This window comes from Adiantum capillus-veneris, chromosome 6 (genome assembly GCF_014529385.1).
Source record: "Adiantum capillus-veneris isolate H3 chromosome 6, ASM1452938v2, whole genome shotgun sequence".
In the NCBI taxonomy this organism is placed as follows: domain Eukaryota; kingdom Viridiplantae; phylum Streptophyta; class Polypodiopsida; order Polypodiales; family Pteridaceae; genus Adiantum; species Adiantum capillus-veneris.
The window spans coordinates 88,751,352-88,763,956 of record NC_140936.1 but is presented as its reverse complement, the minus strand read 5'-3'; the positions used below and the strand labels follow the sequence as shown (position 1 = coordinate 88,763,956).

The following is a 12,605-nucleotide window of genomic DNA, read 5'->3' as shown; positions in this document are numbered from 1 at the left end:
TAACACTCTTGACTTGTTTTGGTTCGTTGAGCAAGAAGCTGAAACATTACACCTTGAACATCCCCTGCATCAAGAAATCTCTCTCTCTCTCTCTCTCTCTCTCTCTCTCTCTCTCTCTCTCACACACACACACACACACACACACACACACACACACACACACACATGCGCGCGTGCGCACACACAGTTGAGGCAAGCTCGGAATCTACAAGGGATTTTGCAATTTTAGAGCACCTGCCTACACAATGCTCAAATTCGCCTATGTATAGACGGCTATCCAACTTCTTTCGAAAGCGTTGATTTTTGAGTCAACATTGTCTCCATCAAACATTAAATGCGAGAGTCCCCCCCCCCCGCCCCCTATCTCTCTCTCTCTCTTGTGGCATGGGAAATATTCTTTTTTTGCAACTTTGGTTTTTGAGTCGGTCTTGGCTCTATCAACCTTAAATGCAAGTCTCTCTCTATCACCCCCTCTCTTTCTCTCTCTCTCTCTCTTTCTTCGTGGCATGAAGAATCTTAGTTTTATTAGAGCATTCCTCATCAACATTAAATTCCTCTGTGTGTGTGTGTGTGTGTGTGTGTGTGTGTGTCCACACTTTTGGAGGGATTACTTTTTGAAGCGCTCTATCTCTCTCTCTCTCTCTCTCTCTCTCTCTCTCTCTCTCTCTTTCTCCCTCTCTCTCTCTCTCTCTCACACACACACACACACACACACATCATGTGTGTCTATGGTTGGGTTCACATGAGGTGGCAGAAAGAATTGGAAAAGCTTGTAAACCAACAAGAAAGCGCCATGCGGACCTTGTTGTTCACATATGGCAGTGGAAAAATGAGATGGAGAGTGCCACATCGTGGAAGAGAAACAAGGGATTTGTTCCGACTCTCCCCCCCCCCCCCGGAAGTTCTTTCTTCCACCCTCCACCTTGGCAAAAAGTGCCATGTTGGCACCAATCACAGTAAACTAAACCTCCCACACTTGCCTTCTCTTTCTTCCGCCGCCTTCCGGCTTTTCACATAAGACGGTGGTAGAAAATTGCCTCACATTTTTTGCCGCCAGCAATGTGAACACATGTCCGTTGGAAGAGAAAGTTTGCAAGCTTTTCCACCCGGAAGAGCTTATAAAGTGTCATGTTTTTCGCCGCCTCGATGTGAACCCACCCTATATACGCATTGGATAGGGTGTCCATTGGCAGAACGTGTATTTTGCTATTTTCCCTCACTAAGCTCCACTATGGTTTCAAACCTCCTCAATTTCACTAAGAGACCTTCATCATGTGTAGCTAGGCCTTGTCCTCAAGTCTTAGCTACTATCCTCTCTTCATGGATATGTCCACAAGCTCTTCGTAGAGCTTTGTCCACCGTCAGGGCCGAGCAATTTCTCAAAATTCCCTTGTTACTATGTCACATGCATGAAGGTAGGAATCAAACCCACAGAGAAGTTCACATCCCATACTCTTGCAAAGAGATGGAAGATCCTTGGGATTAGGTGAGAGTCTATTGTGACAAAATCAAAGATGCACCTCTCCCTCAATTACCCCATATCGATAATCAATTTAGGGTTGTTACGGGGTGCATGATTGGACATTAGTGTCATGTTTTTATTGTCTTGTCCTAGAGTCCGTCAACCATGCTCTCCAAGCTTCCAATTGTGATTAGATGCTCTTTTTGGAGCCAAGTATGGAAAATCTACCACTAGCTCTCAAAAAATTGGGTAAACCTTTGAAACCCGATTCCTTAGCATACAATCTCTTCGACAAATGGTCTTCTTTGTTATCGTTCAAGTTTAAAAAGCCAAAGGTTTTTCCTCTCATGCTTCGAGATCATTACGGTTTCAAGCATTCTTTTTAATTCAATATATACACACAAGTAGTTACATGGCAAACCCGTGTATTCAAAACTTTGTGCTTCAAATTTTCAACTACTTGGAAATGTACTTAGAAAGCTCTCCGCAAATGCAAATTAGTAGAGGAGTGTTAACATGTGTCGATACCACTTGGATTATCGAAATGAAGAGAAGTAAAGAATTATTCATTTCTAAAGGTATTTCGAACAACCAAAAATATCCCGTGATAGTAAAAGAGGTAAATTCTATGATCTTTACTTTACTTATTTTTAGATAATTGTGAATTTACTTTTTTTGTGAACATATCCACTCGCTCTTTTACTATTGACACGTTCTTTGTTTTATTTAATTCGTAGTCAGATTCTTTGTATTTTCTCTCAAAGATCCAATTATCCTCTAACCTTGTAAAAGGCGAATGAAAGAATTGAGCACAGCTTGGCTACAAGTCTAGCGCTCCATAGATATCCTCTTAACCAACCCACCGTCAAACTGGTTGTGACATATAATCGAAATCTTGTATTAAAAACATAATTTCACATCAACTGGCTCCATAGTCAGAGCCATCGCGCCTGACCTGACCCCCCCATTCCTCTTCCTCATCGGCGTCGCATCAACCTAGCTCTGATCTTGCCACCCCAAGCCGTTTGATCGTTTGCTCTGCTCCCGACGTTATATTTCTTTTCACATCTGTTGTAGATTCCAACATTTTTTTTTTTTTGGGAACGTGTCCGACATACTGAGTTCTCTCTCTTGTTAATATGTTGTTCTTTTTTCTTTGATATATATTGGTTTACTTTTTTAGGAAAGTAAAGAGACTTAAGGACTCACAACAAAGTTGAATTACTTAGATTCTGTGCATTTGAGCACTCCAAAGGCAAATACTACTATCGTCGTCTTGTGCTGTGTGCAGGCCAGTCCCTGCCCTCCCGCCATTGCGAACAAGGCTCTATGATCTCTCCATGCCTACCCTTCAACTCTCTCGTCCCAAAGACACATAGGGAGCGAGGGAGAGAGTGTGGTCATGGAGCAGAGAGACAGTAGGACGGAGAGGGAGATATGCAATGTTTTGACGGTGAAGGCGGAGAGACAGAGGAAGATTGCCTTGGCCATCACACAAGGATCTTTCTCTTTGGCGCCCTCTCTTTGGACACGCCACTATGCACCTGCAAAGCGAAGGGAAGAAACGAGCAACTCCCTCTTGCATTGGCAGCAAAAAAAAACCCTTGGACTTGATCTCTGGCCGCCTTGGCCCTCACCCCTTGTATCTCACAACAAAAAAATCTACGTCTCTGCCCACCTTCGCGTGACACATTGTATCTCTCTCTCTCTCTCTCTCTCTCTCTCTCTCTCTAGTGGGACGTGTAGATTATGTTCTTCAATTTGTTGAACAAAAGAAATCAAGAGCCGGGAAAAGAGCTCGAATCACACATTGCGAATTTTAATTGAGTGGGTAAGAGCAGTCTTGTAGAGTAGGTAAACGCAATCTTCTCTACACTGTTAAAGGCACCTTATACAAAAATATATGACATTTAATTTTAACACATGCAGAGACACCCGAAGACATGATATATGTGTGTGTGTTTTGAAACATGAAGGTATTTAAACTTATGAAGCATTATGTCTATTTATGTCATACCATAACAGACTTGAACTTTATGGAGAGCTTGATCACACGTTTTTACTAAATTGAGACAAGAGCTGAATATGGAGAAAGTGACAAAAAAGAGTCCCTTCATATCATTACTTCCCACAAAAAAGATTACATTGCTCAGAACTTGTAAAGTTCATTGAGAAACTTTACATGAGTAAACAACCCACGAACTAATGATATCTGATAGGACATGGCAAAAAGAACTTCTCCAAGTAATTGGGAGCTTCGAGAATCTGGTGTCAAAACCACGAGTCGCACTGCGTGAACGTAACCAAGTTGCATTCATCCTGGAAAAACAAAGAGCAAGATTAGGACAACTAAAGGAACAAGTTATTTTAGACACCTATCGAAAACAAAACAAGTACCAAAGAATAGTCACGGCTTAAACTCATTTTTTACCTTCATTTATAAACTTGTTCATTGAGCAACCTATTCAATAGGTGAGGTGCATCAACTGCGGTTCCGAAGCTCAATAAGCTCATCAAGAGTTTGTACGCCTTCTGGGCCTGAAATTGGTTTCCCCTTGAGATTAACACTATTTTTCGCAAACTCCATTGTCCCTATGAACAAACATTATTACACAAAAAACAAGCGCATGAATCATTTGCCAAATCGAATTAAATTTCTCAAAATACTAAAAAATGATTCAAACACTTACTTTCATGTGCCTGTTCAATTTCTTCTTTGGTCAAGCTGAGCCCAGCTTGGAGACATTCAATTGTTGTACTTCTTGAGAGAAGAGATTTGTCTCTTAGAGTTGCCATCAACCGTTTGCCATAGGCCGCTGATGCTGCCATAGAGACGTTTTCACCATCAAAGCTTTCATATGTCGAAAAAGGACCTTTTCCATCAGGGGTCGTTGAGTAGTGTCTAATGTGTTTTTCAGTGCCAAACAATTTGTCTTTCTTGCTCAAGCTAGTAGTGTTGGATAATGCCTCATGGTAAGTAACAAATTTAATGGGCTTTTGTTTCCATGGCACTCTCACATAACTTGACCACTCTCCTGTTGACTTTATCGTAGCCAATACAAAGTCTGTTGCAACAAATTAAATCATTTTTTTAACAAGGTGAACACTCTTAACACTCTATGACAGGCGAAAGGCTTCCTCTGTACACACACACACACACACACACACACACACACAGAGAGAGAGAGAGAGAGATTCCATAATTTTTCATTCCCTCTATAATGTCAATCAAAAATAAGAGGAGGGTATCTCCTTGGAGGGTATCTAAGGAGATACCCTCTGTAAAGTGGAAAGGAAAAGACGAGTCAACGAGCTGAAGGGAACTTGTGGGGAGGCAGCAGCAATAGTTTTTGACGCTCTTTTGCCCTTCAAATGGCTGTCAACCTTGCGTAGGAAGGGTTGACTCTTAGATAACTCTGCATTTGAAGGGGTCAACTTGAAGTTGCCCTTCAATTGAGAAGGAAGAAAATTTGGCTGATCTGTCATTAGAAGTGCCGGCCATCCAATCGCCCATCAAAAATCGAATTTGAAATTTACAAGTGCTTTAGAAGTTTAGACTAAGTTTAGTGATGGCTTGCAATTTTCTGATAATTTTTTTGCTTAGTGAGCACTGAGTCGTGACCATTGAACTTAGTTTGACGTTTGAGGTTTGTGACTCGTTAGTCGTTTCGACTCGTGACTTGTCCATGGCCATGTGAACGTGTGAACACATGTACGGTTTACACAATGCATATCCCTCAAAGATATGATAGTGTCCAATGACAAGAGTCAGCTGCACATGCCTGTCATTAGATATTTGGGGTAGCCCTTTAAATCCTATCGCTACTGGGCAAAACTCACAGGTCGGATATAATGGACAGTGACACCGTAGGTCAGCAAAGCTCGCGAGTCGCAGCTCTGGTAGGTCGGGGACTCGACAGCAACGGACGCACTAGAGAGAGGACGTTGGACAACATCACAGTAGAGACAGTAGCCTGAAGGTCGGAACTCCAGTCTCCAACAACGCAGGGCGACAGGGAAGCAATAAAAAATGAAAGCCTAAATGGCCGACTCCCGTCAATGGTCACTATCATATCTTTTAGGGATGTGCATCGTGTACACCGTACTTGTGTTCACACGTTCACATGGCCATGGACAAGTCACCAGTCGGAACGACTCACGAGTCACGAACTTCAAACTTCAAAGGTCACGACTCACGACTCAGTGCTCACTTAGCAAAAAAATTATTAAAAAACTGTAAGCCATCACTAAAACTTAGTTTAAACTTCTAAAGCACTTATAAATTTCAAAGTCGATTTTTGATGGGCAATTGGATGGCCGACCCTTCTAATGACAAATTAGCTAAATTTTCTTCCTTCTTAATGAGTTGACCCCTTCAAATGCAGGGTTATTCAAGAGTCAACCCTTCCTACGCAAGGTTGACAGCCATTTGAAGGGCAGAAGGGCGTCAAAAACTATTGCTGCATATAACCCAATCATCCACCTATTAGTACCATTTCACAAGCAAAAACCGAGAATGTTCAAAAAAAATATAATGGATCACTTTTAAATAGCATGATTCTCAACTTCTCCTATCATTCAAATAGTGGTCAATCAAGTTTTTAAAAAGTAAACCACAAGATATAAGACTGCGCCAATCTTTAGTATAAGTTACATTTAAGGGAAAAAGTAATCAAATTTTTTGTCTATACATGGAAATGTTCAAATTTGAAAACCTGAATACCAACTCAATACTCTTTTCTTATTTTCAACGACAATAGTGAAATTATACATCTATATGATTATATCAATACATAGATCAAATTAATACACAAGAGAGCAAAAAAACCATTAGTAAAGAAGACCCCAACAAATATAGTTTGTGAGATCAAAAGAAATGCAATACACCAATCTCTCGAAAACTAGCTTTTTGAACTAAATCTTCCTTGTAGCACATATACATCATAAGTAAGGGACAAATTACAAAAGAGTTACAGAAGTGCTAGTTCCCAAATACACAAAAAGCAAGATCGCTTTGGCACAACTAGTTTACTTTCTCAAGATGGACTTGTCCACATGAACATTCACACCCATCTCCAAACAACAAAAAAGGCAAAACTTGTGTGCAAAAATAAGAGGGAGCAGTGTGATGCCCTCGTTCGGGGCGTCGGTGAAAAGGGGCCGCGCCGACTCACCTGCGTTGCAAACGGGACCTACAGGCAAGCAAACGCATACACAAGAACGCAACTTGAAAACTCAACGCAAGAGAGACACGAGAGTGAGGGACGCGAACGAATGATCAATATCATAAGAAAGTGCCGAATACAAAGGACGCAAAGAATCACATGAAAACGGGGCTCGCAAGTTGGGGGAAGCGGAGCCTCTAGCATGAAACCTGCACATTAATCACAACATAAACTAATTAGTACAAAATCTCAAATTAATAGAAATGCCTTGAAATTTTTTTTCAAAGCAAGAAATATCACTCTAAGTAAAAGGTGAGTGACTACATAAACTTCATTCCAACAAAAATCAACGAAGCCAAAAGCTTGCGTGTTGTAGCAGGGCTACAGTGTCATTGGGATGGACAAGCAGTTAGTTGTAGTTGGACTTGAGTTCACATTGGGCGGGCTCTCGTTGGACAGTGACACGTGGCAAGTGTTACGGATGGTGGTCCAGTGGACACCGTGGCTAGACCACCACCGCCTCAGTTAGGAGATAGACTTAGCTGGATTGGGGATATCTGTCAGCTGTGGGTACGTATTACGATCTACTTTTGTGTGGTCAATCATCTAGAGTCTCTTATAGAGTTGTACATAGCACGACTGCACCATCCCTGCATAGTTGAACCTTGACACCCCCATTGTACCTATGAGATCTGGGCTGGAGCTGAGAGTGTGCTACCATGCCAGAGTTTGTATCGATTTCTTTGAGTTTGTCGATGTTTGTGATGTTTTTCTGCTGAGTCGTACTGTTGTTGCTCTGTTGTTCTTTGTCTTCTGTGTTTTCATTTTGTGGAGTGAGACATTACGTACATTTCACTGAGGAGCACCCAATATAGAGGGCACGACACATTATCTCCGCAACAGGTGCTCTCATTTTTGGCACGCCCGATGGGACCTCAACTGAAGTTTCACTCCACTGTGCCTACAGGTTGAGGAGCTAGCTCGTTTAAGCTCTCGTCTGTGTTGGTCTGGACTAGCTTAGTCCAGCTTGGTCTGTCGAGCTCAATACTAGACCAGCTAGTCTAGTCACTTGTCTTGGTCTAGTCCTCTATAATAACAGACTTGGACACTCCAAGTCAAGAATCAATTGCAATAGGACCAAATAACCACTTCAAAACAATTCACAGATCACAATAGATTTGCACTGGCCCGGCAGAGTTCCGTGCCTAGAGATATTGGCCCCAAAGACTTGCGCCCTTTCGGTATTTCTTTATGTATTAAATCAATGTCAAAGTACAAAGAGCGGTTAGGGTTTCACTCTCAGACTCTGCATCCAGATGCTCTGCAGAGTGAGCCCTAAATCGTTTACTTAAAGGTTACAAGGGATGCCCAAAAGCAGAGTCCCAAAAGCTTAAAAATCAAAAGCCACAAGTTTCTCTCTCTCTCTCTCTCTCTCTCTCTCTCTCTCTCAAGAGAGTAAATAAAGCAAATCAGCTCTCTCTCTCTCTCTCTCTCTCTCTCTCTCTCTTATTCAAATTTGCGTAGCCAAAAAGCTGAAATTGTGTCGCTCGAAACCTTTTTTTTTGCAGCTCTGCATTTTTTGCTGCAATTTTCGGAAGTACCGTATTGCTGCCACGTGGCTTTTCAGCCGTCTGTGTTAGGGTTTCCAATCAAATTAGGGTTTCAGCCAGGAGTTAGGGTTAGGGTTTTTAAAAATTAGGGTTTTTGTGAATTAGGTTTTTTGGTAGAAATTAGGGTTTGAAAGAATTAGGGTTTCTACTGTCGGTAGTCACATCATCACTTTGTGACATACCCCCCTCTTGAAAGCATTGTAATCGACTGCGATTATGCCTGCAAAACTGACAGAAGCCATAAACCGTCTTAGCCTATATTGACTGTTAGTACCTACGTACTAGCAACACACATCTAGCACATGTACCAAATCGACAGTCACATCACACGACATCACAGGACATCACATGACACTCAACATTCATTCAGATCTTAGACCATGATTTATTGGCAATGTAGCTAGCAATCACATCTAGGTCCAATCAGGACCTCATCGATGTCCGATTGACTAACCCTATTGCAATCATGTCTATTCGAGATCAATCAGACCAAAATGCTGCAATCATTTCGTCGATCAATTTCCTGCACTTAAGAGAAGTTGAGAACAAATCAGTATCATAATCAAGAATTCCATTTCATTAAAGTCATACAGCAGAATAGTGTCAACTTTCAGTATCCTTGAAGCTCAAAGAGACATCAATGACTCTAGTATCTAAATCAAGGCATCTGTTGACAAAGGAGCGGAGTGACTCCCCTCTTGTGCATCCCACTGTACCAGATCTCCGGCCAAGCTGAATTTTGGGTTCCGTTTGGAGTAGACTATGCTAAACCAAAAGCATCGAGGTAAAGTTTCACAATCTGAGGAGTATCTGCTAGGTCCTCCTCCTCCATCCACCTCGCATCCAATGCAGGATAGTTCTTGAACTTAACCAAGAACCGCCTTCAGACTTTACCTTTATTCTTCATATCCTTATGTGCCAAAATCTGTTCAGGAACAAAGATCTCCTTGTTTTCTTCCAGCTCGGGTTGCTCATCAGGCTCCCCATCATTAGGCACATCACCTTTAAAAGGTTTCAAGAGACTCACATGAAATGCATTGTGAATCCTCCAAGTATCAGGCAGTTTCAGTCGGAAGGAGACATCATTTTTCTTTTTAGTGATTTGGAATGGTCCGTACTATCGCATACTAAGCTTTGGAAAAAGCCTCTCCTTTCCCTTTTTCTTTTTCAGGCGTGCCTTCTCAAAACGTAAGAGCACCCAATCATCCTCCTTCAATTTCAAGTCGCGACGATGGCGATCCGCTGCATTTTTCTATCGTTCTTGAGACTTCTGCAAAGTCTCGCGAACCTTGACAAAAGCCGTATATAAACCTCGTGTATATTCATCCGCTTCAAAAATCTTATCTTTCGTGCTTAGAAAGGGTCGAACCTTCGCAGCACCTTCAACAGCCTCAAATGGTGCCTTCCCCATCGAAGAGTGTATCGTGTTATTGTATACAAATTCCACCAAAGGTACATATTTTTCCCATTGAGTCTTCTAATCTGAGATGTAAGACTTCAATAAATCTAGAACCACTGAATTTGCAATCTCATAGTGCCCATCAGTCTGCGGTGGAACAATGACGAGAACTGCAACCGCGTGCCAATGCATTAGGAAAAATATGAACCCTCTAGGGGCCCTTTGGGATTAAGGTTAATTAGAGGTCAGCCAATAGGAAGAGGGTGGTGGACACACTCTATACCCTCAAAAAAGTAGGGGGACAAGGTAGCCTTACACCTCTTAATTGTCTCTTACCTAGTGAGAAGGTAAGGGAGGTGGCTAGGGGAAAGAGGGGGGGGGGGACCACTTTGACCTCTTTTCCCCCACTTTTGGGCCCGGATTTAAAAATACACTAAAAATTTTAAATTTTCAAAAAATTTCAAATTTCAAGTTTTCCCTCCTTAAAAGGTCCCCAAACCTATTTCATGGTCAAAAAAGTATTTTTGACCTTCAAAAGTTAAAAACGTGCACTAAAAAAATCCAAAAAATTGATTTTTTTAAAAAACAAATCAAAACATCATTTTCACCCTCCAAAGTCTTTCCAAACCTATTCTATAGCTAAAAAGTGTTTTTCTCTCTCTACAAACCTTTTTCCAAGCTCTCCATTGCTGCAACAACCACATGCACCCCCTATAGTCTATCATTATCTCTCTGCTAGCTTTCTCCCACCTCCATTGTAGCACCAAGCAAGCTCCTCCTCCATCTCTTCCCCTTACCCACCACATAGTTTCACACCAAGCTAGCTCCTCTCCCTTCTCTCATCTCCATTACAACATGAAACAAGATTCTACTCCTTCTACTTTCATTCACTCACACTACATGGAAACCTCTGCTCCCGAAGGTGGCAAAAGTATGAGCTCACATGAGTTGCATACCACAACAATAGGAGGTGTGAATATCGCGTGGGCATTGCAAGGGTTCATCTCCAACAGAAAGATAGAATGGTAAGAAAACTACCCTTGTAGCTTACATTCAGAGCTTAACATCATCTCCATCTTTAAGTTTATCATGCTGGAGAGAATTAACCTCTTTATGGATTTCAGTGTTTAGGCTTCACACCTCATAACACTGGGTGGTGCTATTTTGTTGATGACTTTGGTGCGCCATCTATAGTTGTGTAGCATGTGATTTGAGTCTCACAATGTTAGTAAGTTGTGTTATCTATGGAGAGTTGTCAAAGATTTTTCTTGTAATTTATTCTTCGTATAATTGTCATTAGATAATTGGAATGATATCATTTTGTACTTTATAACTTTGTGCTCACATAATCTTTTGTTTACTTACAGATTCAACTTGTTTTAAGAGGACATGAGCAAGCAACCATGTGCAGAGATGGAAATCACTCTATTTTTGTTCCTTGAGGAACCCTTCACTACCATGTTAAAAGATTTTGATAAGAATAGTAGGTGTTTTTTAGAATCTTAAACCAATAGGGACTCTCTAGGATCTCTCATAGAAGCCATCCATATAGTACTACTATCTTCCCTAGTGTCATAGACACACAAATACTCAAGTGTATATGAATCTCTAGATGAGGAAGACAAATACTTGTAAGATAAGCCTAACAGCAATAACATTGTCTCCATTTGTAAATATTTTTCATGAGGCTGGATTCCTCTATAAATGCAATATAAATATGTTTTTTTGTTAAATGGTGTCGCATTGAGTGAGAGTATTTAAATTAGATTACTGAAGTTTCATATAGATCTGAGAAATATTGTTTACTTTTATGGATATTTTGATTTGCCTGTACGATGATTCAAGTCGCAAGTCTTAATCACTCCACCTTGAAGAAATTCAAGCAATATTTTGATTTCAGTTTAATCATTAATAGTTATTCTTATTAAAGTGGATCATAAACTTTGTCAAGATGTCCTCATTTGGGGATGTTGAATATATATCATTAGCAATCTAGGTGGACACAAGGAAGTAAAAATTGGCTACTTGTTTGGTCGATTTCTAGTGTTTAATGTTTAGTGCACAGGATTTGTGAGGCCGTTGACATGGGGAGTTCACTAAAGTATATGTAACATAGCACATGTGTTCAATAGAAGGGATTTTATATTCTTGTAAAGTTGCAGAAACATGTGTAGATAAGGCCTATAAGGGGTACTTTTAATCCATTCTAGTGAACGCACGTGATATAGGAAAATTTTACATAGTGAATGCTCCGGACCTTTGAACACAAAAAAAGGGGGGGGAGCTCTAATTACATCTGAGTGAAAAGAAGTGGAATTTGTACTGTCATGTTGCATAAAGATTTGCTTTCACTTAATCTAAAAAAAAATTGGTATCTTGGGGCGCAGACAAGGCCATATAATGCAAAAAAAGGGGTGGCCACAAGCGCGCGTAGTGAGCCATCCAAAACTGCTGGATGGGCCATATGTGGGCCCTTGTGGCCACCCTTTTTTTGCATAATTAGGCTATTGCTGCACTCCAGAACCCTGGAAAAGATGAGATGAACCTAAAATTGAACTTTTCAAGCACATTATGTCTTCCTTCAACTCAACTTACTACTTCCCTGCACCAAAAGGGCAAATCACATTGGACAGTATAAAAATCTAGTCTCATGCTGCATAAACATCTCGTTTCATCAAATATTAACATTCTTGCTATTATAAGGGGCAGACAAGGCCATATAATGCAAAAAAAAAGGGTGGCCACAAGGGCGCGCAGGTGAGCCATCCAAACCTGTTGGATGGGCTATCTGCGCGCCCTTGTGGCCACCCTTTTTTTGCATAATTAGGCTATTGTTGCACTCCAGGACCTTGGAAAAGGTGAGATGAATGTAAAATTTAACTTTTCAAGCACATTATGCCTTCCTTCAACTCAACTTACTAGTTCCCTACACCAAAAGGCCAAATCACATTGGACAATATAAAAATCTA

The 12,605-nt window shown here is 41.0% G+C and overlaps 1 long non-coding RNA gene across 1 annotated transcript; it reads right to left on the bottom strand.

Moving 5' to 3' along the window:
• Positions 1–3,600: 3,600 nt before the first annotated feature.
• On the bottom strand, positions 3,601–4,277 carry LOC147455863 (uncharacterized). The gene is made up of 3 exons (XR_015188499.1): positions 4,153–4,277; positions 3,894–4,054; positions 3,601–3,781 (listed from the first exon to the last, which is right to left on the bottom strand). It is a non-coding gene; the product is annotated as an uncharacterized LOC147455863 (long non-coding RNA).
• Between the last annotated feature and the right edge of the window lie 8,328 nt (positions 4,278–12,605).